The sequence below is a fragment of the Emydura macquarii genome, unplaced genomic scaffold, assembly GCF_026122565.2.
Source record: "Emydura macquarii macquarii isolate MOO-44397 ecotype Brisbane River unplaced genomic scaffold, CSIRO-AGI_Emac_v2 contig_2473, whole genome shotgun sequence".
Lineage (NCBI taxonomy): Eukaryota > Metazoa > Chordata > Testudines > Chelidae > Emydura > Emydura macquarii.
In genome coordinates this window covers 2299698-2325548 of record NW_027132610.1, presented here as the reverse complement: position 1 = coordinate 2325548, position 25851 = coordinate 2299698, and the positions used below count along the sequence as shown (strand labels likewise).

The 25851-nt window shown below is 47.7% G+C and overlaps 1 protein-coding gene and 1 long non-coding RNA gene across 3 annotated transcripts in view; one reads left to right on the top strand and one right to left on the bottom strand.

The window, feature by feature from the left end:
• Positions 1-11142: 11142 nt before the first annotated feature.
• LOC137162919 (uncharacterized) lies at positions 11143-22286 on the bottom strand. 2 transcript variants are annotated; one of them, XR_010922567.1, is made up of 3 exons: positions 22126-22286; positions 16913-17034; positions 11143-11364 (listed from the first exon to the last, which is right to left on the bottom strand). It is a non-coding gene; the product is annotated as an uncharacterized lncRNA (long non-coding RNA). The 2 variants fall into 2 exon arrangements; XR_010922566.1 differs by lacking the exon at positions 22126-22286 and adding an exon at positions 20102-20594.
• RDX (radixin) overlaps positions 21778-25851 on the top strand; it is an 80165-nt gene continuing 76091 nt past the window's right edge. Inside the window, exon 1 of the mRNA XM_067562821.1 lies at positions 21778-22056. The gene's annotated coding sequence lies outside the window, so the exon portion shown is untranslated. The remainder of the gene's footprint in view (positions 22057-25851) is intronic.

Here is a 25851-nt window from a genome sequence, read left to right as displayed (position 1 = left end):
GGAATTGGTGTCCCATCTCGCTCCTCAGCACGGACTATAAAATCATAGTGAAGGCCTTCTTGCTGCAGCTGAGGTCCGTGTTGGTGGGTGTGGTCCATCCTGACCAGACCTACACCATCCCGGGCTGTACCATCTTTGACAACTTCTATTTGGTCCGGGACCTCCTTGAGCTTGGGTGTAGGGATGCTCTGCCATTTGCCCTCCTGCCCCTGAATCAGGAGAAGGCATTCGACAGCATGGACCACGGGTATCTCCTGGGCACTCTGCAGGCGTTTGGCTTCGGGTCCCAGTTTGTGGGTTTTCTCCAAGTGCTGTACGCCTCCGCGAAGTGTTTGAGCCAGTCAGCTTTGGGCGAGAGTTACGTCTAGGCTGCCCGGTGTCAGGACAGCTGTACATTCTGGCCATTCTGTACATTCTGTACATACAGCCCTTCCTCTGTCTCTTTCACAAGAAGCTGATGGGGTTGGTGCTCCACAAGACAGAGTTACAGGTGCTGCTGTCAGCGTATGCTCCTCATGGTCCAGGACCCGGGCAACCTGGTGCGGGTGGAGACCTGCCAGGCTGTCTACTCGGCGGCCTCCTCTGCCCGGGTCAACTAGGTCAAGAGCTTTGACCTGATGGTCGGGGCTGGGTGGCAGGCGAGCTCCTTCCCACCCATGTTTCAGGCCATCCGGTGGAGCATGGGTCTACTTGTTCTATCTGGGCGTTTACCTTCCCATCACCCATCCCTCCCCGCCAGAGAACTGTCAGGATATGGAGGGCAGGGTGTTTGAGTGGCTGCGGAGGTAGACAGGACTGCTGCGGTGCCTCTCCCTGTGGGCGAGGGCGCTGGTGCTTAACCAGCTGGTCCTGTCCTTGCTCTGGCACTGACTCAACTCGGGGTTGGGCTCAGGGTGTTTTCTGGCCTACCTCCAGAAGCTCATTCTGGACTTTTTTGGCCATGACTGCACTGGGTCTCTGTAGGGGTTCTGAGTCTCCCTCTGGAGGAAGAAGGCCAGGGCCTGTGCTGCCTCTGCAGTCAGGTCCATGTCTTCTTCCTGCAGGACCTGCAGAGATTCCTTTATAGTGCAGGTAGTCCGGTGTGGAGCACGCTGGCGCACACCTTCCTCCGCCGCCTATGAGGGCTCCAATACGGCTGGCAGCTCTTTTATCTCCATCCGAGAGGTCTTCCATGAGACGCCTCTGAGCTGCAGGTCTTCTACCAGGACCTCCTCCAGCCTGGAGGCTGATCTCAACAACCAGATCCATGGTGACTGCCGAGGGGGGCAGATCTCCTCACGGAGCCCCTGCTTCACAATCCTCCTCTCGGTGTGTGGGTGCTGGAATCCTGCTCGGTGTGCCAGAGGTTGGTCCTGGCAGGAGTTACCAAGATCGAAGACCTCCTGGACTACAACCAGGGGGAGTGGATGGATCCCCAAACGCTCTGTCAGCACATGGGGCTCTCCACTTTCAGAGCTCCTGCTGCATACTTCAGGAGGTGAGCCTTGTTGCCCACTTCTCGAGTCTACCTCAACCAGATCCTGCAGGAGGGTGTTCCCTGCCCGCCCCTCACCCCAGGACCTCCGGATCTTTTCATTGGGCCCCGATCCATGAGCCCCCCTGGCTACACCCTCCATGCACCCCAAGCTGGCTGTGAGATCTATAGCCGGTTCGTTTCTGAACCACGCCACAAGCACATCTGTACGCAGTCGTGCTCCACACTCCTCATTTCCTCACCCGTGTCCCACCCTGATACTAAGTGGTGGGATGTTTTGCCACCTATCCAGGTGAGGAATCCTGGTGGGCCAGTCTGTATTACACCTTGGTTCCATGGCCTGCCAGGGATATCAGCTGGCAGCTCCTTCACAGAGCTCTGAGCATGGGCGTGTACCTGCCCCTCTCCCCATCCTGTCCCAATACTTGCCCTTTCTGTGGTGTGAAGGAGACCCTGGCATACATATACCTGGAGCTCGCCAGGTTGCAGCCCTTCTTCTGGCTCCTTCAGAACCTTCTCCTGAGGTTCTAGCTGCACTTCTCCCCACACCTCCTATTGTATGCACACCCTATCTATGGCCTCACAAAGTCGCGTCAACCTCCTCCTAGCACTGACCAAGGTGGCCATTTACAACACCTGGGAAAGAGTGTTGACTGAGGAGGTGCTCTGCGACTGTGGGGCCTCTTTCCGTTCCTCTGTCTGATCATGAATCCGGGCAGAGTTCCTCTGGACCACGTCCGCTGGTTCCATAGACACCTTTGAGGAGCAGTGGGCACTGCCTAGGGTTCTCTGTTCCGTGTCCCCCTCAGGTTCCCTCTGTTTAACTCTTTGACCTTCACGCCTGTTCCTGGTTTTTTCATTTGTTGTCCCCTGAATTTAATTGAGTCCCAGATTAAATAGCTCCTATCCTCAAGCTGGGAGAGGGGCTTTTAGCTGCAGATGGGCTTGTGCCCACCCACGTCCTGGAGCCTAAAAAGATCCAGCCCCTGGATGTTTGTTTGGTCACCTGCCCCATCCTATTCCCTGGAAATCTGTGCGCCTTTCCCTGCCCCACCCCAGGCCTGTTTTCAACCCATTCCTTTCCACCCCTACCCCTTGATGCTTGTCCCTGTCCCACCTGATCCATGTACCCATGCTACGTCAGTGCTTATGAATCCTCTGCCCCTTCCTTTTTTGTTGTTTCCCCTAGTTCACTGCACTCCCTGTTGCCATTTTAGTTCCTCCCCCCTTACCTTGTGCAGCTGGAGGAGCCAGTGTCCCCCATATAAGGACCCTGCGACCCTTCCTTGTTAGCGTCCTCCTGCAGCCTCGTGGGGAGCTGTCCTGTCTTCCTCTTCCCTTGTCACCGTTCCCCCTCTGGTGTCTGTTCCTGCTCCTTCTCCTGGATGGTGGGGGAGATTGTGGGAGGGGCCCCCTGGTCAACCTTGTTTACCCCCTTCAGCATGGTCCCCCATCCACCCCTGAGGCACCATTTCGACCGCCACTGCCGGGTCTATTGCCACCGCCCCCATTGGGACACCAGCAGCGGTGGGCATGGGTGGGGACTCCATCGCTGCCATCCACTGCTGCCATTGCTCCTGTCTCCTCCACTCTCAGGGGAGCCCCCTCGACTGGCAGAAAGGGCCAGGGGAAGAAAGAGGGCAAGAGCCCTGCCCGGAAGGTGAAACCTCCTGGGGCTGGGGCTGCTCTCCCTACAATGGCCCTGCCATTGGCCACGGCTCCCCTTTTCCCTGCTGTTCCTTCCACCAGTTCTGGGGGCACCTGTTCCTCGGCCCCCAGAGCGTATGCTCAGGTAGTTGCAACCCTTCCACCCACCACCCCATTATCTGTCCCCGCTACCTCCTCTAGCTACATCTCCAGGGACCGGGGCCCCTTTCTCACCCTGACCAGGAAGCATGGTGTCCAGTGCCTCCTGGTGTCTGCCTCACTCCATGTAGAGACCTATGTGTGGCATTGGCACAGGTGTTGGGGGTCCACAGCCATCGTGGCAGCCTCCAAGTTGTATAGGAAGGTTGTCTTCTTCCTGGTATCGGAAGCTGCCATCAAGGAGATGGTGGACAAAAGCCTTGCACTGGGAGGTGTTTAACGTACCACTCAAGCCCTTGGGCGTACAGGTGATATTCACCTCTGTCCCTTTTACCCTTCCTCTGCACCCCGGGAAAGCCTATTTCTGTCATTAGCCCTTTCCAGTTGAGCTGTGAAGGACCCCACCCTCCATCACGTCCTTTTTTCGGCTGGCAAGTGTAATTCCAGCTGCCGCCAATGGCATAAATGGAGAGGCTCTCAAGGCATCCTTTCTGGTGTCCCACTGGTTTCCTCTGCTGGGCAATGGGGCACGTCCGGAGGGACTGCCACCTGGCCCAGTATGGAGGGGTGCCTGGGACCACCGAGGCGCTGGAGGGCGCCAGCACTGTCACCACCAGTGACCCTGGCTACCCAGTCCCTAATGTCGCCCCACCTCCTGCATTGCCTGCCTCCATCTCTGCTCAGGCCCCAGGGGAGCCCCACACATTGTGCCCAGATGAATGGGCGGGCCCTGCCACCGCTGCGCATAGTAGGGCAGGGCCCGCAGAGGAGAGGGTGGCCAAGCCAGGCCACCCCAGAGGGAAGATTCTCATCCCCTTGTTGCTCTACTTTTGCCTCCTCAACCCCCAAAATCATTGTTCTTGCCCTCTGAATCTGCCCCTATTGGCCAGCCCTCCACTACCACCTTGGGTAGCTTGTTGAGGGGACATGCGGTAAGTGAAAGACATGGGCTCAGCACCTCCTCTTCAATATGGAGGGGGAGGAGGTCCCCTGAAAGTCCATGGGGGAGGCGCTGTTGATGAGGCATCTGCCGTGCCCCCTGACATGGTCCAGTGGGTGGAGCCAGCTGAGGAAGCCATGGCAGCAGAGAGGGGCAGTGCACTCTCCCTTTTGGAGTCTTTCCCTGAGGAAGCCTCGGAGAGAGCCTCCCCTGCCCCTTTGCCATGTGTGCCCCTCATCAGTGCTGAGGTAGATGTTGCCCCAGTTGCTGGTGAGGAGGGCGGGTGTGGATTATAGCTCCATCTTCAAGAAGATCAAGGTCCTGTGTCTGACCCCGGTCACCCTGAGGGAGGATAACCCCCTACCAGCGAGCCATGGTCTGGGCGACAACTTTATCACACTACCCCCTCCTCCTCCCTCTTCCCTTCCCCAGGCTGCTGCCCTCACCCTTGCCTCTGGGTCACCCCCTGTGCTCTTCCACCTGCCTGGCTGCAGATGGCATCCTACCTGCGGCCACCAAGCCCACTGAGGCAACGACTGGTGCTGAGTGACTGGGCCCTGGGTCATTGGGTGTACCCACTTTCATGATGGGGCAGCTGTACCCATCCCCTCCTGGGGGCCCTCATTCGGGCAATCCCTTGCCTACCGACATGGTGCGGTTGCTGAGTCCATTGTAGCATCTGAGCCTGGCATTGTCGAGGGCCCCCTTCCCATACTCATCCCCCTGACCCCCATGTCCGGTCACATGGTGCTTTATCCCAGTGGCTTGGCTGCCGGAGCCCCACTCCTGCCCTTGATGCCACCCTCGCCCCCTCCCCTTCCACTTCCCATATTGCTACTGCCTCTGGGGTTGTTTCATTCCCCCTTTCATCTGACGACTCCTGGGAGGTGGTATTCATGTTTCCCAATCCACCTGGGGCTGCTGTTCCCCCTCCGCTGCTGTCCCTTGTGCTGGGGACTGAACTGGGCACTTTCAGGGTTTCTGAACTGCGCCAAAGGCACATCTGTACACACGTGTGCCCCACACTCTCCATTTCCGCACCTTCGTATCCCACCCTGACACTAAGTGACGGGATATTTTGCCATCTGCTGAGGTTGAGGAAACCCAGTGGGCCAGCCTGTATTCTACCTTGGTTCCATGGCCCACCGGGGATATCAAATGGCAGCTTCTTCATGGAGCCGTGAGTATAGGCGTATACTTGATGCAGTTCACCCCTCCCTGACACCTGCCTCTTATGCCGCGTGAGAGAGACCCTGGCGCACATTTATCTGGAGTGCACCAGGTTGCAGCCCCTTTTCTAGCTCCTCCAGTAGCTCCTTCTATGGTTCAGGCTGCACTTTTCCCCGCACCTTCTCATTTATGTACACCCTATCCTTGGCCCCACAAAATCATGAGACCTCCTCATGCTGGCCATCTATAACACCAGGGAGAGGACGTTGGCTGACGGAGTGCTCTATGACTGTGGGGCTTATTTCCATTCCTTTATTTGATCATGTATCCAGGCAGAGCTCCTATGGGCCGTATCCGCTGGCTCCCTAGCCACCTTTGAAGAGCAGTGGGCACTGACCAGGATTCTTTGCTCAGTATCCCCTTCACGTTCCCTACTTTTGACCCTTTGATTCCCCATGCCTGTTCCTGTTCTTTCATTTGTTGTCCCCCATAATTAGTTGAGTCCTGGGTTCAGTAGCTCCTCCTCTTCGGCTGGGGGAGGGGCCTTCAGCTGTGGGCGGGCCCGCACCTGCCCACATCCTGGAACCCAATAGGACCACTCTCTTATAGCAGTCTGACTGTGTCACATTTTATATTTCTCTCTAGCATTTACATATGATGTTGGTCTATGCCAAGCTGACACTGTGTGGGCCCAATCTCTGCAGCACATCTCATCCTCCTAGAGTGTTTCATCAGCTGCTTCTAATATTTCTCAACTATTTGGCAATCCCACAGTGGTAAAACAATGCTTTAAATTTATTGCATTTGCTTTGTCAGACAGTTCTCATGTAGAGATAAAGAACTGCATTTGTATATATCTGTTACACCCCAGGTGTTACTTGCGCCATTTTAGGGCTCTCTGCCAATCTGCTGGCACCATTTTGAATTTAGAAAGCCACAGCAGCATTACTGCGATCCCAAGACTGCTGAGGCAGCACTCTGTTTTATTATTTTATTCTTTTGACTTTGTTCTTCTATACAGAGAAGCAGTGGTAACAAAGTCATGCAGCATTCTAGTCTTACAACAGGCCAAATTCTGTTTAAAACTTGTATAGCTCTATTGAGTCAGAGAAGCCCTGCCAAGTTACTAACAGAAAACTTGGCCTAATATCTCCACATAAACACACTCTAGACATATAAAAGTAACAACTGAACTTCTAGTACTTATGTCAAACTCTTATATATTTGAATGTAGTGTGTTATTTAGTGGCTTGTGTAGTCAGAAAACTATATGTTATAGGGACTTGCAGTAAAATCCTGGCTTCACTGAAATCAATGACAAAATTCCCATTGGCTTCCTGGGGTTCGGATATCACACAGGGTGTTTGTGGTACGTAAGAGCTTTTATGAGTAGAGCGGTATATTGGGATGGAGAGAATCCCTTAACTTTTCATTTATGCAATAATGAAGTTAAAGGCATTTCCAGAAATCAGATCACAACTATTTCTGTTGTCAGCCAGCATGAGCGGTAATAAAGTCCATTATTGCTTTTCTGCAATGTTTCGCTATTGGCCACTTGAGGCTGAAAGCGGGGGCTCCCACTGTCAGCCACCCAGGGCTGAGAGCGGGGGCCCAGGGCTGACAGTAGGAGCTCCCACCCTCAGACCTGGGGCAGCAGGGCTCCCGCTGTCAGCACCGCACATGGCAGGGCTCCAGCTGTTAAAATTGCAGTGGAAGCCTAATAGTGTGGAATCTGCAATATTGCAAGTTAAGTAGGGCCTTAATAGTGGATTAATTTCCTTCTATATCTTTGTGTGCTGGGTTACTGGGCTGGCAAAATGTACATTTTGTTTAGTTACTCTCCAGGACATTTGCAGCCTGTCTGAAAATCTTTCATAGAGATCTCCCTCTCTGACTTGTCTCTGTAGTGATCAACAGGTGTATTTGCACCAGGAGGCATGATCATAACTAGATTAAAGCAGTGATTTTCAAACTGTGGCCTGTAGAGCACTTGCTGGTGGTCTTTGGAGAGCTGGCTAGTTCACGGGCTGCTAGAGCTCCTCCCTTGTCTCAAATTGCTAAATCACACTAAAGACAGGAGAAGAAACACTATGTCTATATGCCCCAGGTTTTTTATTAACAGGAAAATGTTACCTAAATTAAAGTCTTATTTGGTGCCTCTGACAAATTGCCAGGGACATAATGACACCTGGAAGAGGGGCTGGTCCTCTTTGCTTAGGGTCACTGGCTGTGGTTTTGTCTAGATGAGGAATTTTCTTACTGCCAGTTCTTCTCAACGGTGCAGCTGCATCACACTGTCAATGATGTGAGCTCTAGCCCAGACTGAAAGTGAGGATTTTTACTACTTTTAAATCTGCTCTGAATAGAACATGTGAAATGACTTGGATTGTAGCCTCTTTGGGAGAGGGACTCTCTCTTTTTTGCTTTGTTTTGTTATGTGTTTGTACCATGTGTAGCACAGTGTGGCCCTGATCCATAACTGCGGCTACCAAAATACTAGTAAGACACTATGGCAAAAATGCCAGTGTCTAGTTTTGCACCATTAGTAGCACTAGTGTAACTACACGACTGTTGAAAAACCAACCAACTACCTTAAAATGCTTTTTTCTCCTCTTATTTGCACAGGTGTATATCAGAAATAATGTCAATGAAGCCAATAGTTATGCAAAAATATTTAGCCAGTGGCATGCTGTCTGCATATGAAAGGCATGCATTGTGTGCCTGACAAGCTATGTGTTGTCCAACTGGTGGCCCGCAGGCCAGATTTGGCCCATGGGATGATTCCATCCGTCCCCCATGGAGGACGCCATTTTGTAGAACAAACCTCTACACAGCATAACCTCACATGCACCATGCATGCGAGGTCATGCTGTATGGAGGATGCCATTTTGGATTGCCTACGGCATGCAACAACTACTAAAACTCACTGGCTGAGGCACTTGTAAAAAAGCCTATTGTGTGTGTGTGATATTTTTGTGAGAGCTGTTTTTCTATTTGAAGTCAGAAGAGAAATGAGTGAAAGCTGATGGTTATTTTGCAAAGATGTAGTATTACACATGTAGTAGCTAGAGCAAATCTGGTAAAGATTCCATTGTTCTAGATCAGTGTTTCTCAACTGGTGTTCCGCGGAACCCTGGGGTTCCACGGGAACACTATTAGGGTTCCGCGAGCAGCTGTTCTCCGCGCCGCCGAGAGCAGCTGTTCTCTGTGCCGCCGAAAAAGGGAAGATGTCTCGGATTTTCCGGCGGAGGGTTTCCAGTGTAAGTGCAATTTAAGTGAGAAATGCTGACCTTTGCTTATTTCGACATTTGAAGACTGCTAAGAGTTTGGGGGGTTCCGCAATTATTTATGGAGTTCAAAAGGGTTCCGTGGCCAAATTTAATTGAGAAACACTGTTCTAGATGCTGCACATAGAGAAATGACAGTATCTGAACCAAAGAGCTTACAATCTAAAAGCCTAATATGTTTGTCTAAGCAGAATTTGATCATTTGATGCTTATATTAATTTATAATATTCCTTACTGCTTTCTGTACCACTACAGAAACAAACAGATGAATTACCAAAATATTACTTATTCGTGGTTTATTGTGCCATCTATATTTTTCCAGCAGAACACCCCAAACAGGATATAAGAAGGAATACCCTGATGGCACAATACAGCCCTTATCTACCAGTTATGCAGGTTATTTTGCAAATCAGTATCTATCTGTGCTCTTTCAGTCTCTGATGCATTTGTAAATGCTTCTTGAGGCTGAATCTAGGCTTTTAACTCTTCTGATCTCTGGTTGGGTGGGAGGATGAATCTTAAACTGTCTTCTCAAATATGATTAACTTTAAACAATCTTAGCTGGAGTTCTGACAGGGCTCTTCCATAAAGAATGGCAAAAAGCTCTTTGAGGCATGTGGGAAGAGCTGGCAAAACTTCAAACTTTGGAATGCAATTAATTATCAAGTAAAGTTGCAAGTTTGGATCCAAATAATTTTTTCCACGTTTGGAGCATTTTGGCACATCTAAAAAGGTTTTCTGAAACATGGGTCCAAGCTCTGCCAGTTGTATAACACTTGAAACTGTTTACTATATAAACTAACTTCTGGAGCATTACTGATTAGAAGGTGTGGCTTTCTACAGCAAAAGATTTCCTGAAATGTTGCATGGAAGCTGAAATCACTGGCTGGAAGTGGGAGTAGACATCTTGACAGTGAATGAGATATGATAGGCAGGGTGAGGATAGGCCAGCAAGAGCCTTGAAAATGAAGACAAGCATCTTATGTTTGATGCGATAGAGAAGGGGAGCCAGCGGAGGGATGCAAAGAGAGGTGTGATATGGCCAAAGGAACAGGTTGGTAGAATCTTTGCAGCAGCATTCTGAATGGATATAAGCAGGGCAAGATTGCATTTGTCAAGGCCAGAGAGAAGATGTTGCAGTAATTGAGACGTGAGATGAGAATTCTAGCTGTGTGGATGGATAGAAAGGCTGTATCTTAGATGTACTTGTATTGCTTCTTTATGATTTAAAGAGGGCCTTCTTTCATTTACATTTTTTTCTGGCTCTTAAAACACGACAAAAAGTTACGTCTCAGAATGATCAGGAATGGCAAGTCTGACCTTCCATGCCCTTGCTGCAGAAATCTTTCAGGGCCTCTGATGTACCCTTAATGGAGAGGGTTTTTTGTTAACATCCCAGAGTTTTAAGCAGCCTAAATAAGAACTTCATGTCAAATTAATCTGGTTTCACAAAATTGGTAATTTTATTTCCTAATCCTACTGGTTCTCTAACCATCTACACTCTTTCAGGATAGGAATGATCTGAATTTTTAACTTTAAAAAAAAAATCTGATTAAAAAAAAAAGTAAAAAGAGCTTTCAGGTCTTCTTTATATAACATGAAAGGAAAAAATCCCCTTTTTTTTTTTTACTCTTAAAAATCACAAACTGTATTTTTTTAACATCCTTACAGCAATTGTATTACTATTCCTCCCACCCTCCACTGTTGTTTTCTCTTTTCCACTGAACTTTGATCAAGGATGATCCACTCTGATAATGTAAAATTGCAACACACTGACAACTGACACGTGAACACGTGTAATTTAAGGCTAAATTTAAGCTCCAGTCCTGAAACTGGATGCACACAGGACAGAGCATAAAATAAATTTGTAGGATTAATCAAGCTTCTCCAAATGAAATCAATGGGTACACCTCTCTCATATGCTCATGAAGTGGAAAAGGGGTTCATATGGGCATTCACTTCAGTATAGCATAATAGCTGATTTTAATGTGAGAACACATACTTCTGTTAGCAGCTCAGCAACTTCATTGATAAATTCCTTCAGATTCCTTCAAATTCCTACCACCCAGGCTTGATAACTTATGTGATACGACCCGTGCCCAGGGTGGCCAACTGATAATGCCAAGGTCAGGGCAGGCTGCAAAGGAGAGCAGATTCTCCCCCGCTGGTGGGTGACACTGAAACCCGGCTTCCCAACCAGCCACAAACTGCTTCTGATTACCCCACACAGGGCGTCAAGAAGCCAGTCCACAAATGCCCACAGCCCCCTTTACTGCATTTCAGCTCCAGGCTCCCAAATCAGCACCAGGTCCAGTAAAGAGATCTTAAACTCTCTGCTCTTTACTAAAAAGGTTCCATCTGACCCCAAAGGGTCAGCCACAGCACCAGATCAATACGAGTTTGGATCTTTTACCTAAAATATCACGCTGTCAGCCAATCCTTTAGTATCTAAAACTAAAGGTTTATTGTAAAAAGAAAGAAACAAACCATGAGAGAAGTGTTAGAGGATTAGAGCAATCACAGATATACAAATGATTAAAAGTCCATACGCATCAGGTCTCTAGAAGAAAGGTGGATTTGCAGGCTTGTATAGTTCTCTCTGGTTCACATCCAATATCTGGATGGGTCCGAGTCCTTTGGTTCAGTTGCAAGATGAATTGGTCCAGAGATAGGTGTATGTCTGCAGACTGGACAGGAGCAAAGACAAAATGGTTTCTCTGGCTTGATCTTATATACCCTCTGTCTTTTGGCCATGTGGCCTGTGAAATTTGCAGGAGCTAAAATGGAGTCCAGAGTCACATGGACCAATCCTGGTGACTCTCCAGGTGTGCCTGGGGTCCAGTCACGTAAGCAGGTTCTGGTGACTCATTAGTGATGCTGGCTTCTTTCTCTGGGCCCCTTGTACCTGGAAAGGCCTTAATGGGCCATTACACTGGCCATTGTTCTGCAGCCATCCTATCTGGGGTGTTGCCCAGGCAGCACAATTTGAAACACAGATATCTCAAATACATCTATAACTTCCATTTCACATATTACACATAAACATAAGTAATATTCTCTTACTTAGCATATCATAACCTTCCTAACCACACCTGACATGGCCTATCCCGCATGGATTATTATGATTCTGCCATGCTGATGTCACACAATATACTAACTGCCCCCCCTCCCAAGCTAGCCCGCATGACAACTTAATATTTTAAGCTTTTCAATCTCCACTGGTATACATCAGAAATAATTCCACTGAAATCAATGGAGTTACATAGGTGTACATGAGAAGTGTTGGGTACCATGTCTAAGTTTACTTATTTGTTTCTTAATATAAAGCAGGTGTTCATGCTTGGATCTTTTTTGTTCTGTAGACTTCAGTTGTATACTTCTGAGCAGCTTTGTATGTTCATGGGGCAGATTCTGGACTGTACTTGGTGGAGCTGAGATGTAAAACTAGTTGGGAAAAACTTGTTAAATACTTCTGTTTTTTTAAACTAAAAATGGCCTTTCAACTAAAAGAAGGTGTAAGTGTGTGTGTGCATGCACATGCATTTTTTTTACCACTCTGCTTAGGAAGAGTGGGGAAGGCAAAGGTGGCTGATTTTCTCATTTTGGGAATCCCTCTGGATTCTGACATACGCTTTCTCAGAGGAATAAAGAGATCCAGATGTGACGAAGTGGAGATATTCTTGGGGTTTTCTCTGAGTGCTGTGTGTGTGCCTCAGTTTCCTCATACGTTACTCATGTATTTCGGTGATGGGACCCAGGTGTGTGATCACTGTAGAGGCCACCAGAGGGTGGATGGGCTTTCTGCTGCCATGTGTACGCAGACCATAGCCAGGACCTCTCTGACCTCCTGGGTCAACCAGCTGTAACAGGTTGCGGCAGGTGGAGACAAGGAGGCGTGGCCACCTTGCCCGGGAAGGAAACAAAGGACTGGGGAGGAGTAAGGGAACGGGTCTGGGGGATGGCTGACTGGAAGGTCCAGTCCCCCGTAAGGGGGCTCAGGAGCAGGGCCTGAGAAGGGCTCTGAGGCTCCTTAGTTGGTTGCTGCTGTAACTTCTAATTAATCTGCTAACAAATCTTTCTACACTGTGATCCTGAGAACCAATAAACCCTTCCGGCTTCCATGCTGGCTGTGAATCGCTTCTGACTGCAAGGTGGGGTGCATGGCTCCTTTGGGGGCATGTAGGAGCTCCCCAGGGTCCCTTCCAGGGAGACTCACAGGGGAAGCTCAAGCGGAGCAGGGGTGCGGAATGCTCCGAGGCCAGATTCAGGAGGTGGCTGCACTGGTATGTGGAGACCTGAGGGTAGACTCCAAGCACTAGAGTTCTGACTGGCTTCACCACAAGTGGTTCCAGAGCACTGTTCCTGTGGGACTCCGTCACACCATACTAAGCTTTGCCCGATACGTCCATGCTGAAAAACTGAAATTATTTATAGATGGTCTTTCCCTTTATCTTTTGGGCTCTATATAATTGATTCTGCTTCTCAGAATATTCACAGAAGTCAGGATCTTTAAGCACTTCACTCCTATGCTCATATCTTGATTGACTTGCAATAAAGGAGTGGATTGATAAATTTTCTTGTATTAAAGATTCTTTTGCTTATTCACAAAGCTGTATGACTTTGTCCAACAACATTTATAATGCTATCGTGTGCTTGGACAGACACACTTGGCATTGCCTCTAAGGATTTGTATTGGAACTAGAAAAGGATATAGTAGCAGCTAGTTAACTTGATTATTCTGATCTTCACCTAAGAAACTAACCTCCTCTAAAGAGTATGCTTCCTGAATGAGTAGCTAAACTTAATCTAATTCTCACCATTTCCTTAGCACTGCCTTTTTATATTATTTATTTTTCACTGTAAGTGCTTGGATGTTTAAAGAACACTATGAACATATGAATTTATATAATTGGCTAGTCTTCTGTTCTTCACAACTGTGTGGCATGTTTGATCTGAATACTCAGAATAATGCTGTAAAACTATAAGCCAATGACTTTAATCTCAGCGCTATGCACTTGAACATTATGTTGTGGTTATAAATAAGCAGACCTATTATCAACTTTTTTAAAAAATGCAGTCACTTTAGAACAATTAGTGCTTGTCAGAACAATTGTAACCATGAATGAGATAAAAATGTGAAGTGGCCAGGAGCAGGAATCATAATAAGTGTCATCTGACAGCTGACAGTTCACATATCTAAAGGCATGTTTGGGTCATGTTGAGACAAGAGCAGACATGTCCCAGCTGGTTTACAGGAAGCCAGTCAGTTGCTTCAGTCTTAACTTTATAATATGCAGTGCATGTTAATACCCATGTACAACATTTACAAAAACAAATCTTAAAATAAGATGGTGTAAGTGGGGATAATAGATGAATCATGAAAATTTGGGAACTGATGTCTCATGTAGTGAAATTTGTTGTCATCAGCATAGAAGAGGTGGGCACTGAGATTCACTAAAAGGGGCCAGATTCTGACACCCTTATCCTGAGTGGCACTCTACTCTAGAAATGGTCCACTAATTCCCGTGGGACCTCTTCTAGCGTAAGGAACTACTCAACACAAATAAAGGTGTCTGTCTGACTTTGAGGTGGAATTAGATTATTATGAATAGTTCTTGCAGCAGCAGAAAGTAAATGCCTTTTCTCAGAGAAGAATGAGGACAGAAGTAGGATTCACAGTAACTTTGGAAGAGGCCATATGTGGGAGCATGGCCAGCTGGTGAATTTTATGGCCCACTCAGTGTCTCAAATGGCTACATTGTAATGGAGGGCCTCATCCCTGCTCCCAGGATGTGATAAAACAGACAATAGTCAAAGTGCAAGGTGTCTTCCTGTCCCTTATTAGGGACAAACCTACAGAGAACAAAGGTCCTGTCCCTTTAAGTCTCTCTCACCCAACAGAGATACCCTTGACTTTAATCTAAAATGCCTGCTAACTGCCTTGTTGAGTCTCAGCTCCGAAATGAAGATGTTGGCCATCGAAGTTTCAAAACAAATCCACAAAGCTAAACTTTTTATTTAGCTAGGTGAAAACAAAAGGTAAAAGTCTGATAGGTGGTTTACTGCTAATACAGTATTCATCTACTCTTGCCCAGAATTTCTGACTGGACTGTAGATTCCTAAATCATCCTTCCTACACTGCATTTTTCATAGACAAGAAGGAGTGTTTGTTTTCCTGTCCGAGTCCCCAGTTCAGAGCTGCCCCCCATTCAGATATAGATCTGGAAAACTTGCCATCCTCAACCAACAGCTCTGACAAGTTCTCCTGGCAAGGAGGGGAGGAATACTGTCTCTTTTTCCATCTGTGGTCTGTTAACCTTTTCCTGGCCTAACTGTGTGTGTATATATATATATATACACACACCCAAAACACAATTTAATCCATATAGGTTTTACTCTTGTAGGTGTTCTAGGCCCTGATACTGCAATTAATTGTGCCCCCTTGAAGAGCCACACAAAGAGGCTTCTTGTGGGCACAGTGAATTGCTGGGTCAGGGCCTTGGAGAAGGCCAGCTAAGGCATTTCAAGGATGAGAACTAATTCAGCTCTCAATTACACCATGCTCTGGTTTCAGACATATAACTGAAAGAACTTGACTATAGTCTGTAGCCTATAGGTATGAACTCATAAAGGCAACTTGTCAAGGTTCCAATAGCAACATTAACCCTTCTAATTTTTTTGAAATTTGCAATCTTAATATTGCATTAACATTTCTTTTGGATTTAGACACAATTTAAACTACAAATTAATTCAACAGAATAGACAATAAGATCAATTATCACTTAAAATGTTTCTTGCAGTTTTACCAAATATTAAAACTATTCATATGCTGGACTAATCTAACAACCATCATTCCTGCATTTCTATTGTCTTCTAAAAATTTTTTTAAAGATAATCTTTTTTTTACTTGCAGGAAATGTAAACCAGGCCAAGGCCTATTAATTTAAACATTTTGTGGTTATTTTAACATTTTAATAAAACACTTTAGTTTTGGAGCATGAAATTGCTAATGATATTCTAACTCTGGTATTGCAATAGTTTTACATGACTATGGGCCAATTCCTGAAAACGTTAAGCACCTTCTCTGTATATAAATTGAGTGATAAATTGAATCCCCAGGACGAACAGCAACTCCAATTTTGCAAATATTTAAGCATATATGTAACTTTATTCACAGAGTAGCAGGGTCAGGGCCCAAACTATTAACCCAGTAACCTCTCCCATGCTAGCCAAAGGCATAAATCTTGGATAATAGGATAAAATAAACTTGGAGTTTTACACAACCATTTTTGATATGACAAAATTAGGAAACTCTACAAAAAGTGTAACCCTTTACAAAAGGTGTCATCTCCAAAATGCCTTATCCAATTTCTCTCAGTTTAGTCTCAGATTATACCTGGAAAATGTCAGATGAATATATTTAGTTTCAGTTAAATTAGGCCCTAGTTCTGCAATCCAATCTGCATGGACCAATCCTGATGCTTGTGCAGAGGCTCCTTGAAAACACTGGGGCTCTGTATGGGCACAGGGGTCTGAACTAGCAGCTATGATTGGGCAGGAGTCCTCCAAATCCATTTTATACTGGAGAGCTCTCTTTGATTTTTAACTGTGGAAAGACAAATGTGTTTCCTATTATCTTTATCTTTCAGTTATAGCACAGTAGCTTCTGTTAGTAGTTATAACTTTATCTTTATAACCTACCTCTTAAGAATTGTGTAACTAGACATACTGTACATATCTGAAGGCTTTATGTAAAGAAAATAACATGTGGTAACTGCAGCCCTTCAGTAGTTTCACTTCTAGTTCTAGGAAGAATGCAATCTGACTACACTTCTAATGCTTTTTGATTGTAGATTGTTTTTATAAATATATTAATTCAATTTTACAACCCTGGAGAGCGGGGGGAAGTCGCTATCATGTTTACAAGGTAGATAAAACTATTTTATCTCCCTTGTTTATCTTTTATTGAGGGGTAATTCAGCTATGAACACACTTGATGTAACAAGACAGGATGTAAAGTATAATACAAAATAAAAAATGACAAATGAATGTATCCTTTTTGAAACCTAACCGCCACTCTCCATTAATGCTTGTAAATGCAACTAATTCTATATTTGGGGCTGGCCCAATGGACTATCTGGAAGCAGCATTTGATGCTGTGGCCTGCCTCTAAAACACCCAACTATAATGAACACACTACATCAGTTAAATTTTGGTCCAGTTCAAAGTTCTTACCTCCAATTCCCTGAATAGGCTGGGGCCTGGTTAGGTAAGGTGCCATCTCTTTAAGCTGCCCATCATACTTGCTGTACTCAGCAAGAACACTTCAGCTGATGGGGGAGTGGGGAGCAGATCTCCTATTGTGGTGATTAAAGATAAGGATGATTAGTGAAAGGCCAGTGATTTCGGACCATGCTTCTGCAAAAGCCAAGCATTACCTTAAATGTTAGTGTAATAGTGATACCCAATATCCTAGAAACTAACCACCCTCATTCCTTCACTGTAATGAACTGGCTCATGGAAAAAGGAAAAAAAAAAAAAAGCGGGGTGGAGGGAGGGAGGAAGGAGACTTCAGCCTTCTAGAAATAATTTAATGTACTTTTTATAGTGTGAGGGGCTCACATTCTATGGCACTAAGTGCCAGAAAAATACTTATGTGAAATACGTAATCTAAAATGCCCATTACAAACTTCCTGGGCTAAAATTCTTTACCAGCACCTGGACTATACAATACTATTCTATCCAGGGGCCCAGGCCCCGCCAGTCGGTGGGGCACAGAACTCCTTTGGGGCGAGCAAGCTCCTTCTGCCCTGGGCTGGGGTGGGAGATGACAGCTCCTCCAGCCACCGGGGCTGCAGGGGGAGGAGGAGAGAGCCAGCTCCAATGGCTATGGGAGGCACAGAAAATGCCCCTCCAAAAGCAACCACTTTTTTATTCCTGTGCATGCCCCTGATTCTATCACAGAAACTGGATGGACGAGATATATTGAACTATCTAATGCATATCCCTCTCAGCATGCAGGAATGCTCTTTACATAATAGCTGTTTTGTCCAGACTAATTTCAAATGACTTAAATGATGCAGCTCCCATTATTTCCCTCGGGGAGATTATTCCACATGATTTCACTGTCAGGAAGCAGCTTGCTGCTGCTTGTTTGTCTTTTTTTTGTTGTTGTTGTTGGGGGGGGAGGGGAATGCTTAATATTTTCTTACTACTCTTTTTGAAGCAGCAGCTTTAATTGGAAATTCTTCTCTTTTCTTCTCCAACCTTTCTTTCTTTATCAGACAGCCAGAGGTCAAGGTATATTAATAGCTGCTGCATGACTGAGAGTTGCTAACTCAAGTGGATCCCTTCATATTGAGGTCTATTGGTTGGTGTCCCTGGCTATACTGAGAGCACCTTTCCTATCACACTGTCAGAATAAAACAGCAAAACAGACAAGCAGCTCGGTCTCCTTCAGTACTTTCATTCCAATTTTTCTCCAGAAGAATTCTCTTTTTGTTGCTATTCCCTCCCCCATCACTGTGGAAGGAGAAATTGTGCATGAAGAATAATATTCAACGATCCCCTATCCCTACTTGAGGACAATCTGAGTCTCTTCTCCAGGTCTCATGAGCATTCCTTTTCTTCCCCAACCCCACAAAATCCCAGAATGTGTGAAGCAGCATTTCAGACCCTTTAGCACATGTGTGTACACATGCGGCAAGGGAGGGCATAAGAGGCCAGAGCCAGTGTTGCCTTGGAACTGTAGTGTTCTTAACCTCAGTGTTTGCTTTCTCCAAGGGGGATGATGTTCTAGAGCAACCACCTCCTTTTATGGTGTGAACACTAACCAGAGCGTGGGGTTAGAGTCCGCATTGGGCCTGTGGGTGCTGGTTGAGGCTGCTGTACTTTGGAGGTAAGAAGATGGCTGGAGTGTAGTGTCAGAATTTTGACACTCGTTTTTTAGTCGTCAAAATATGTAACCTCTGCCTTGGTCCAGGGAAGCAATTTTTAACAGGATAAATCTATGTCATATGACTGCCTTCCCTCTCTCCTGCCCCCCTCAGTAAGTTATTTCTAATTCTTCTCTTATCTGTCTATGTAATATGCTTTCTAACAGAAATTATTGGCCTGCCAATTGTCCCTTGGTTTAGGAATGGTTAACATTCTATTCTTCCCCTATGCCCTTCAATCTCACTTTCCTTTCTAATCTTCCATCAATAGTCTTGCACAGTGCTTACTCAGGATGGTAACCTTGCCTCATTTATATAGTATTTTCATTTGGATTGCTCTTTTTCAGTTACAGTTACTTGCATGAGTTTCAGTGTAGTGACTAGGAAGAAATTATTTTCTTTACAGTAGGATTGGGCCTATGTCTTTTTAAAGGCAGTGACTTCAAATAGAGCAGTGGTTCTCAACCAGTGACACACAGAGGTCTTCTAGGGGCTACATCAACTCATCTAAATATTTGCCTAGTTTTACAACAAGCTACATAAAAAACACTAGCAAAGTCAGTACAAACTAAAATCTTATACAGACATTGACTTGTTTATATTGCTATATATACTATTGAGTACAATATTTATATTCCAATGGATTTATTTTATAATTATATAGTAAAAATGAGAAAGTAAACAATTTTTCAGTAATAGTGATACTTTTGTATTTTTGATACTTTTGTATTTGTATTTTTATGTCTGATTTTGTAAGCAAGTAGCTTTTAAGTGAGGTGAAACTTGGGGTTGTGCAAGACAAATCATACTCCTGAAAGCGGTAAGTAGTCTGGATAGCAGAGAGCCACTGAAATAGAGGATGGCGTGAAGTGAAGCTACAGCTTCCTATGAGAAACTGCTCAGGCATGATTGTTAACAATGCATAAAATATGGTGGTAAGGGAAAAATACTAAAATAAGGATATGAAACGTATTCTGTCAAGACCACAATTTTACATTTTTTCTAGAAGCCAAAAGAATTTGCATTCATGTGTTTGCATGTGGTTAACAAAATAGTTGTGGCCTACAGGTTTACTCAGGTCTAACTTTACACTGAAATCAATGGTACTACTCACAAAATGAGAACCTCAAAGGTACTTAGGTACCTGGACCTGGGCACCTAGACCCCAGACTTCAGTTTTGGCTTCACTTTGATTCTCAAAACTCCCATTGAACCCCGTAGGTACCTAATCTCATTCATGGCCTAATTTTTCAGGGTAAAAATTCCCTTGGAGCCTATGTTTCTGCCTCTGAGCATGCACGCTGCTGCCTCCCTCTAGGTGTTCAGACACCTACCTCCTGCCTAAGCCCCAGAGTGATCCACAAACCAGGGGAAGACAGGTATTTTGCTGCCTAACTCATGTGCAGGGTCCAGTGGTAGGTGTGCCCAGAGTTTACTTATTGGATCGAGTCCCATTCAAAATCCAGCTGGAGGAGGAGGTAATTCTTACCTTATAATGTTTAGCCTCATCTCCTGGCATGTGGGAGACTTGCATTTAATCCCTCCTCTCTGCTAGAGAGAGAGAGAGAAAATATTTGAATAGGGATCTTCCACCTCTCAGGAGGGTGCTGTAACCACAGAGTTATGGGCTAGTCTACGTCTCTCCTGTTGAAGCTCAATGAATGTTGAAGCTCAATGAGTGGGTGGTTGGAGCATGGGAACTGGACTGTACATCTACTGTCTCCCAGATGGGTGCCCTGACCACTGGGTTAGAGTAATTCCCTCTTGTTCTCTTTCTCTCTCTGACCCAATGACTATTTAAGTATTATCCAGTATAAGTAGGATAGTCATCTCAGTGCCCACTCCTCTGTTTGACATCTCCCTTTGGCTAGCATAGGTGGCTCACTGCTAGTGTGCTGGCTTTTGTAGATCGCGCATTCTTATCTACCTCTCTCTCCCATTCATTGTATATGGAGCTTGGCTTTGTGGACTGCAGTGTTGTTCCTGTGATTTTTCTGGGCACCTAAAAGATAGGCCCGGTAACACTCAGGATTGCAACACTTAAGACTCTGTGGATTCCACTCACAGTGCTTAAAAATGTATCCCACCTGAGTCTTTGTAAGAGCAAGGTCTAAGAGTGTTAACAACACGCCTCCTGTGCAACTCCTAGGGAACTGTGGCTTCATACCGCCAAAGTTTGAAGTCCCTGCTTTAGAGGCAACAACTTATGTGACTGAATCAGCTTCTCCGAGTGACTCCAGATAGGTGAGACTCTGCAGAGCCCCATTCCCGTCAAAACTTGTGTGTGTGTGGAAGGGGGGAAATGGGGGGTCTGCCCGCATAGAATAAGTGCAGGACAGGCATGGGCTCCTAAATGTAATCCACAAAATAAAGGGACACTTGTAATAAGCTTTAGCATGACAGAGTGCTGCCAAATGGAGCACTCAAAAAGACTTCGCTCACGCAGCAGCGTTTGTCAGGGTGTATCTAATTAAAGAGAGGAGGTGGGCGAGATAAGATCTTTTCCTGGACCAGCCTTAATTGGTGAAAGAGACAAGCCTGTTCAAAACATGCTGAGCTCTTCTTCAGGGCCTGTATCTTGAAAGTTGATCCAGCAGAAGTTGGGCCAGAGACATTATCTCCCCCAGCCACCTTGTCTCTCTGCTGTCCTGGGACAAACAGGGCTCCACCACCCCTGCAGCCCGTGTCGGGAATAGACACGGGCATGAGACATGTCAAAACCAGTCTCACATCACCTCTGTCAGCTGCGTCCACACTTGCCAAGAGCCTGCTGGAAAGACATGGGGGAGGAATGAGGGTCACTGCGGGGCTGCTGGTCCTGGCAAGGGCAGCACGGCACGACTCGCTCCTGTCCTGCCCCCGCACCCTACTTCTCACGGAGGTGAGATGTTTCCCCCTTAGCGCCTCGGCCGCTGTGTAGTTGCACCCACCGCGCGCACGGAAGGTCGGCCCCGTCCTCCCCGCGCAGCCCGTAGTTCCCTGCCCCCAACCCACGTACTCCTGACCCCGGGTTCACAATTACAGCGACGCCCCCCCGCTGCCCCGCGCGCTCGGTCCCCGTGCGGCTGGCGATGTGCTGGTCCGCCTACCCGCCCGCAGCCGCTTCAGGGCAGCGGCTTCACCGAGGCTAGTGCGCATGCTCACGCCGCTTGCGCATGCTCGCTAGCACCGAAGGAGGACAATCTGAACAGCGGCAGCCGCCGCCATATTGCGGAGCTGTCAGCGGCGGCGGCGCTTTGCGCGTCTCCTGCAGCGACCCAGCAGAGCGCGACCAGCCCAGGGCGGCCCCCAGCGCCTCCTGCCCGGCCGCGGAGGGGCCTGCGCGGGGGCCCGGCCGGCCACAGCCGATCAGCAAAAGCGCATCGCAGAGCCGGCGGGACCGACTCCCGCGGCAGAGCCCCCCCGCCGGGGAGCGGAGCCGAGCCGAGCCGAGCCGAGCCGCAGGTGAGGGGGGAGGCGGGGAAGACCTGGGGAGGGGGTTGGTGTCTGCGCCGTGCCGGGCCCGCCACCTACCAGGCCGCGTGCGGCTCGCCCCCACCTCCGCTGCTTCCCGCCAGCCTGGGGCCGGGGGGGGGGCAGGGTTTCTATCCGAGCCCGTTATCCGGTCCGCGGGACTGTCTGCCGGGCTCCCCCCCCCTGCGGGGCTGTGCGTGTCCCCCTCCGCGCGGCCCCTCGGGGCTGGGGGTGTGTGTGTGTGTGTGTGTCCCCGGCCCCGCCCCGCCCCCACGGGCCGGGTCCCCCTCTCGCGTAATCCCGGCTCTAGAGCGCTGCCTGTCCCCCTCAGGGGTCTCTCAGCGCTGTCCCCCCCCGCGGCTGAGTCCCCCGGCTCCCCCCCCCCCCACCTACACCCCGCCCGGGGCCTCCCCCCCGGCTGTGTCCCTCCCTGCCACCGCCTCGCTGCTCACCCCCCCTCCGCCCTGGGCCGCGTCACTCCGTGCTCCTCGGCCCCCTTCTGCACGGGGTGGTCCGCTCCTAGCCTCCTCTCTCCCCGCCTGCCCCCTCGGAGCCTTCGGGAAAGGGTCCGGGACCTGCCATTCCTCCTGGGAGGCGGCGGCGGCGGCGGGGCTAAAGCCGCTGCAGGATGGGGTGTGGATCGGTGCTTTCCCTCCGCTCGCTCTGTCTCGGCCGCTAGAAGCCCTAAATTGCGGGGCGGGAGTTGAACGAAAGTGCGCTCGGGGCGGCCCCTCGGCTACTTGTTGCAATGGGGACGGTACTTTGTAACATATTCCTCCTGCCAGAAACAAAACACCCGCCCACCCCTCTGCCCTCCGCAGCCGAGGAGCCGGAGGCGGCCGCTGCGCGGTACCAGCCCGACCGGGAGTGCAGAGGCGTTTGCGGACGCGTCAGGTTCAGAAATCGCTCCACATTTCCCCACCGCCTGCAGGGCTTTTGGAGAGTAGGGGGGAGCTTTGAATTGGAAAATCGCACCAGCTTGAAACTAGGGCTCGCTCCTCCGCTTTAAAATAAAAGTTTAAAGTGACTTAGTCCGTAAAGCAGATTGTGGTTGGGAGGTTATTTGGAAAAGGCAAGATACAACATTTTAAATTCCACTACTTCGTGCAACCCCTTTTCACTAAAAACTTCCTAAGGCTTTTTAACTCTTGATGTTCTTGTAGACATGTGGCAATTAGATTAGGTCAGTGAATATTCAAATATAGAAGAATAATTAGGAATTACTTCATAAACAAGTGCCCTGAAGTATCTGTTGCTGTCTATTGTTTCCAACAAATGTACATTTTAAAGTCTCTAAATAGTGATCTACGTAGTGGTTGCAATAGCTCTGAGCCATTGTACATTGTTATGTTGGATAAATAATGCAAATCTTTGTTTTCAATCTTACCATTAAAAACCAGCAAAGTCAAGGAAATTTGAAGCATGAAAACATTATTCTTAATTATGTAATTCCCTTGCTTTTGTGGTTTTATCAGCTTGGATTTTTAAAAATAGCACTTTGTCTCAGTGCTAATGTAATGGATTACACTAATTTTATTTAAGGAAGTGTGAAGCAGCATTTGTCACGCGAGAATAATGTTAGAGGATTTGATATTACTACTTACGGTACATGGTTGTTGAAAGGCATTTATTAGGCTGGGTGAATGAGTGCAGGGTGGGGAGACTAGAAGTCCTGAGGTGTAATACTGATATTGTCACTGATTTGTGGTGTAGCTTTATGCAAATCCAGTTCACCTTGCTGTGTCTCATTTTCTGTATTGATCAGTTGCAGGTACTTGCCTGCCTACCTGTGTCACAGGAATGTATTCAGAGTGCTATATGAGGGCTAGATCCACAAAGGGAACTGAGACTCAGTGTAATGCGTAACATTTAGGTGCCCTACTGCCTAATGGAATTTATAGTTTCACATTAGGCACACAGGCTCCCTATACAATGGAGGAGGAGAGGTGTCTGGGGCCTGGCCTACACTAGATTGTTTTGTGGACCAAAGTCAGCTTTGATTGACAAAATAGAAGTGTACACACTTCAATCAACCCCTTGCCGACAAAACTGCCCTGGTTTTCCAACAAAATAAAACCACCCTGCTGAGAGATGTAGGGCTTTTGTCGGCATAGTTAGAGCAAAGCAGTGTGAGTGTAGACACTGTGTCCCCTTATATCAGCGGTGGGGCTATCATTCTTGTCAATTTCACTGTTCAAGAAAGCCCAAGCCCAGGAGGCTGGTTCCCACTCCAGGCTGGAATGGTGGGTAGCCATTTGAATGTCATGGCTTAGCCCTGTAATTGACAAGGCTGCCCTGGTGGAGAGCAGGTGGAGAAGCACTCCGATTTCTTACCTGGGCTCCCAGCCGGGAGCAGGAACCAGCAGCCCAAGCTCCTTGCCCTGCTTCCAACTGGGCTGCTGGTCTTCACTGGACTCCCTCCCCCCTTCCCCAACTGTGCTGTGAAATTGACATGGCTGCCTGTTTCAGAGGAGAGCTGGGAAGGGAGAAGTTCCCAGTGGTTTCTCCGGCTGGGACCAGGGAGCCCGAGGGCAACCCACAGGGATTGCCAATGGGCTCCCAGCAGGGAGATGGGGCTGTCAGCTCCCCACACTGCCCCTTAGGTTGGTGGAAGTGCTCCTGGTGAGGACACACTCCATCAACCCCAGAAGGGCAGTGTGGACATCAGCCACCTACAGTGATGACTGTAAGTCGATCTATATTAGATTGACTTATTTTTTAAGCATAGATGAGGGCTAAAAATGGAATCCACAGAAGTCAGCAAGCTGAGCAGGGAGCCGTCTAAATTAGCCAGTAGGAAATGTTGAGGAGAAGGATGTGGCATAGGTCCCTCCCCTCAAAGGAATTTAAGTGTCTGATTTGAAGGGATGTGCTCCTCTCAGACTTGGTCTACATTAGAAAATTAGTGAAAATACAGGCTGTGCGTAGCCAGTCTAATAGCTCGTTGCTAAGGGGGAGTCGATAGTGGTTTCATATGGTCACCTTGTTCAGGGTCTGATAGTCAATGCCAGGCTGCAGAGAGCCATCCTGCTTCTTGACAAAAAAGATTGGTGCGACCACTGGTGACATAAATGGGTAGATGAAACCTTTCTGAAGATTCTCCTGCAAGTACAGCTGGAGAGCCTGAAGTGCGGGTTCAGAGAGGGCACATATCCTACCGAATGAGATCTCAGCTGAAGATCGATTGGGCAATTGTAAGTCCAGTGTGGCGGTAGGCTGTCTCCCTTCCCCTTGTCAAAAACATCTGCAAAGTCACAGTATTTGTGGGGGATCTTGGCTGTGGCAGGGGACGCTGAGGGTCAGGGTTTTCCAGCAGGTGACACGAACTACAGAGCGTACTGGTCTGGTTATTGGATCCTGAGACACAGGGTAACTGGCAATGCCAGGAGTTAAAGTATAGGGTCCCCTTCCACCAGTGAATGTGGGGGTTGTGGGTAGTAAAATGGGGAATTCCTAGGATGACAGGAGCATGAGACACCTGGATTAATCCAAATTAAAGGTTTTTCTGGTACCCTGGAGAATAACTGTTACTGACAAGGTCTGGTGGGTTACTGGTCACAAGGAAAGAAGAGACCCATAAATAGTTTTTACCAGATCTGGAGAGTCATTGCATATTCTGAGAACTGCATGGGTCTTAGGAAAGTTCAAGTCCATAAAGTTAACTGAGGCCCCATGGTTGACTAAGGCCTCTAGATGAATCTTAGAGTTTATCAGTAGTTAAATCAATACAGGTGTTAGAGTTGCATAGAAAATGGACTCAGGGGGTCCTGGTGTGTCAACTGTGGG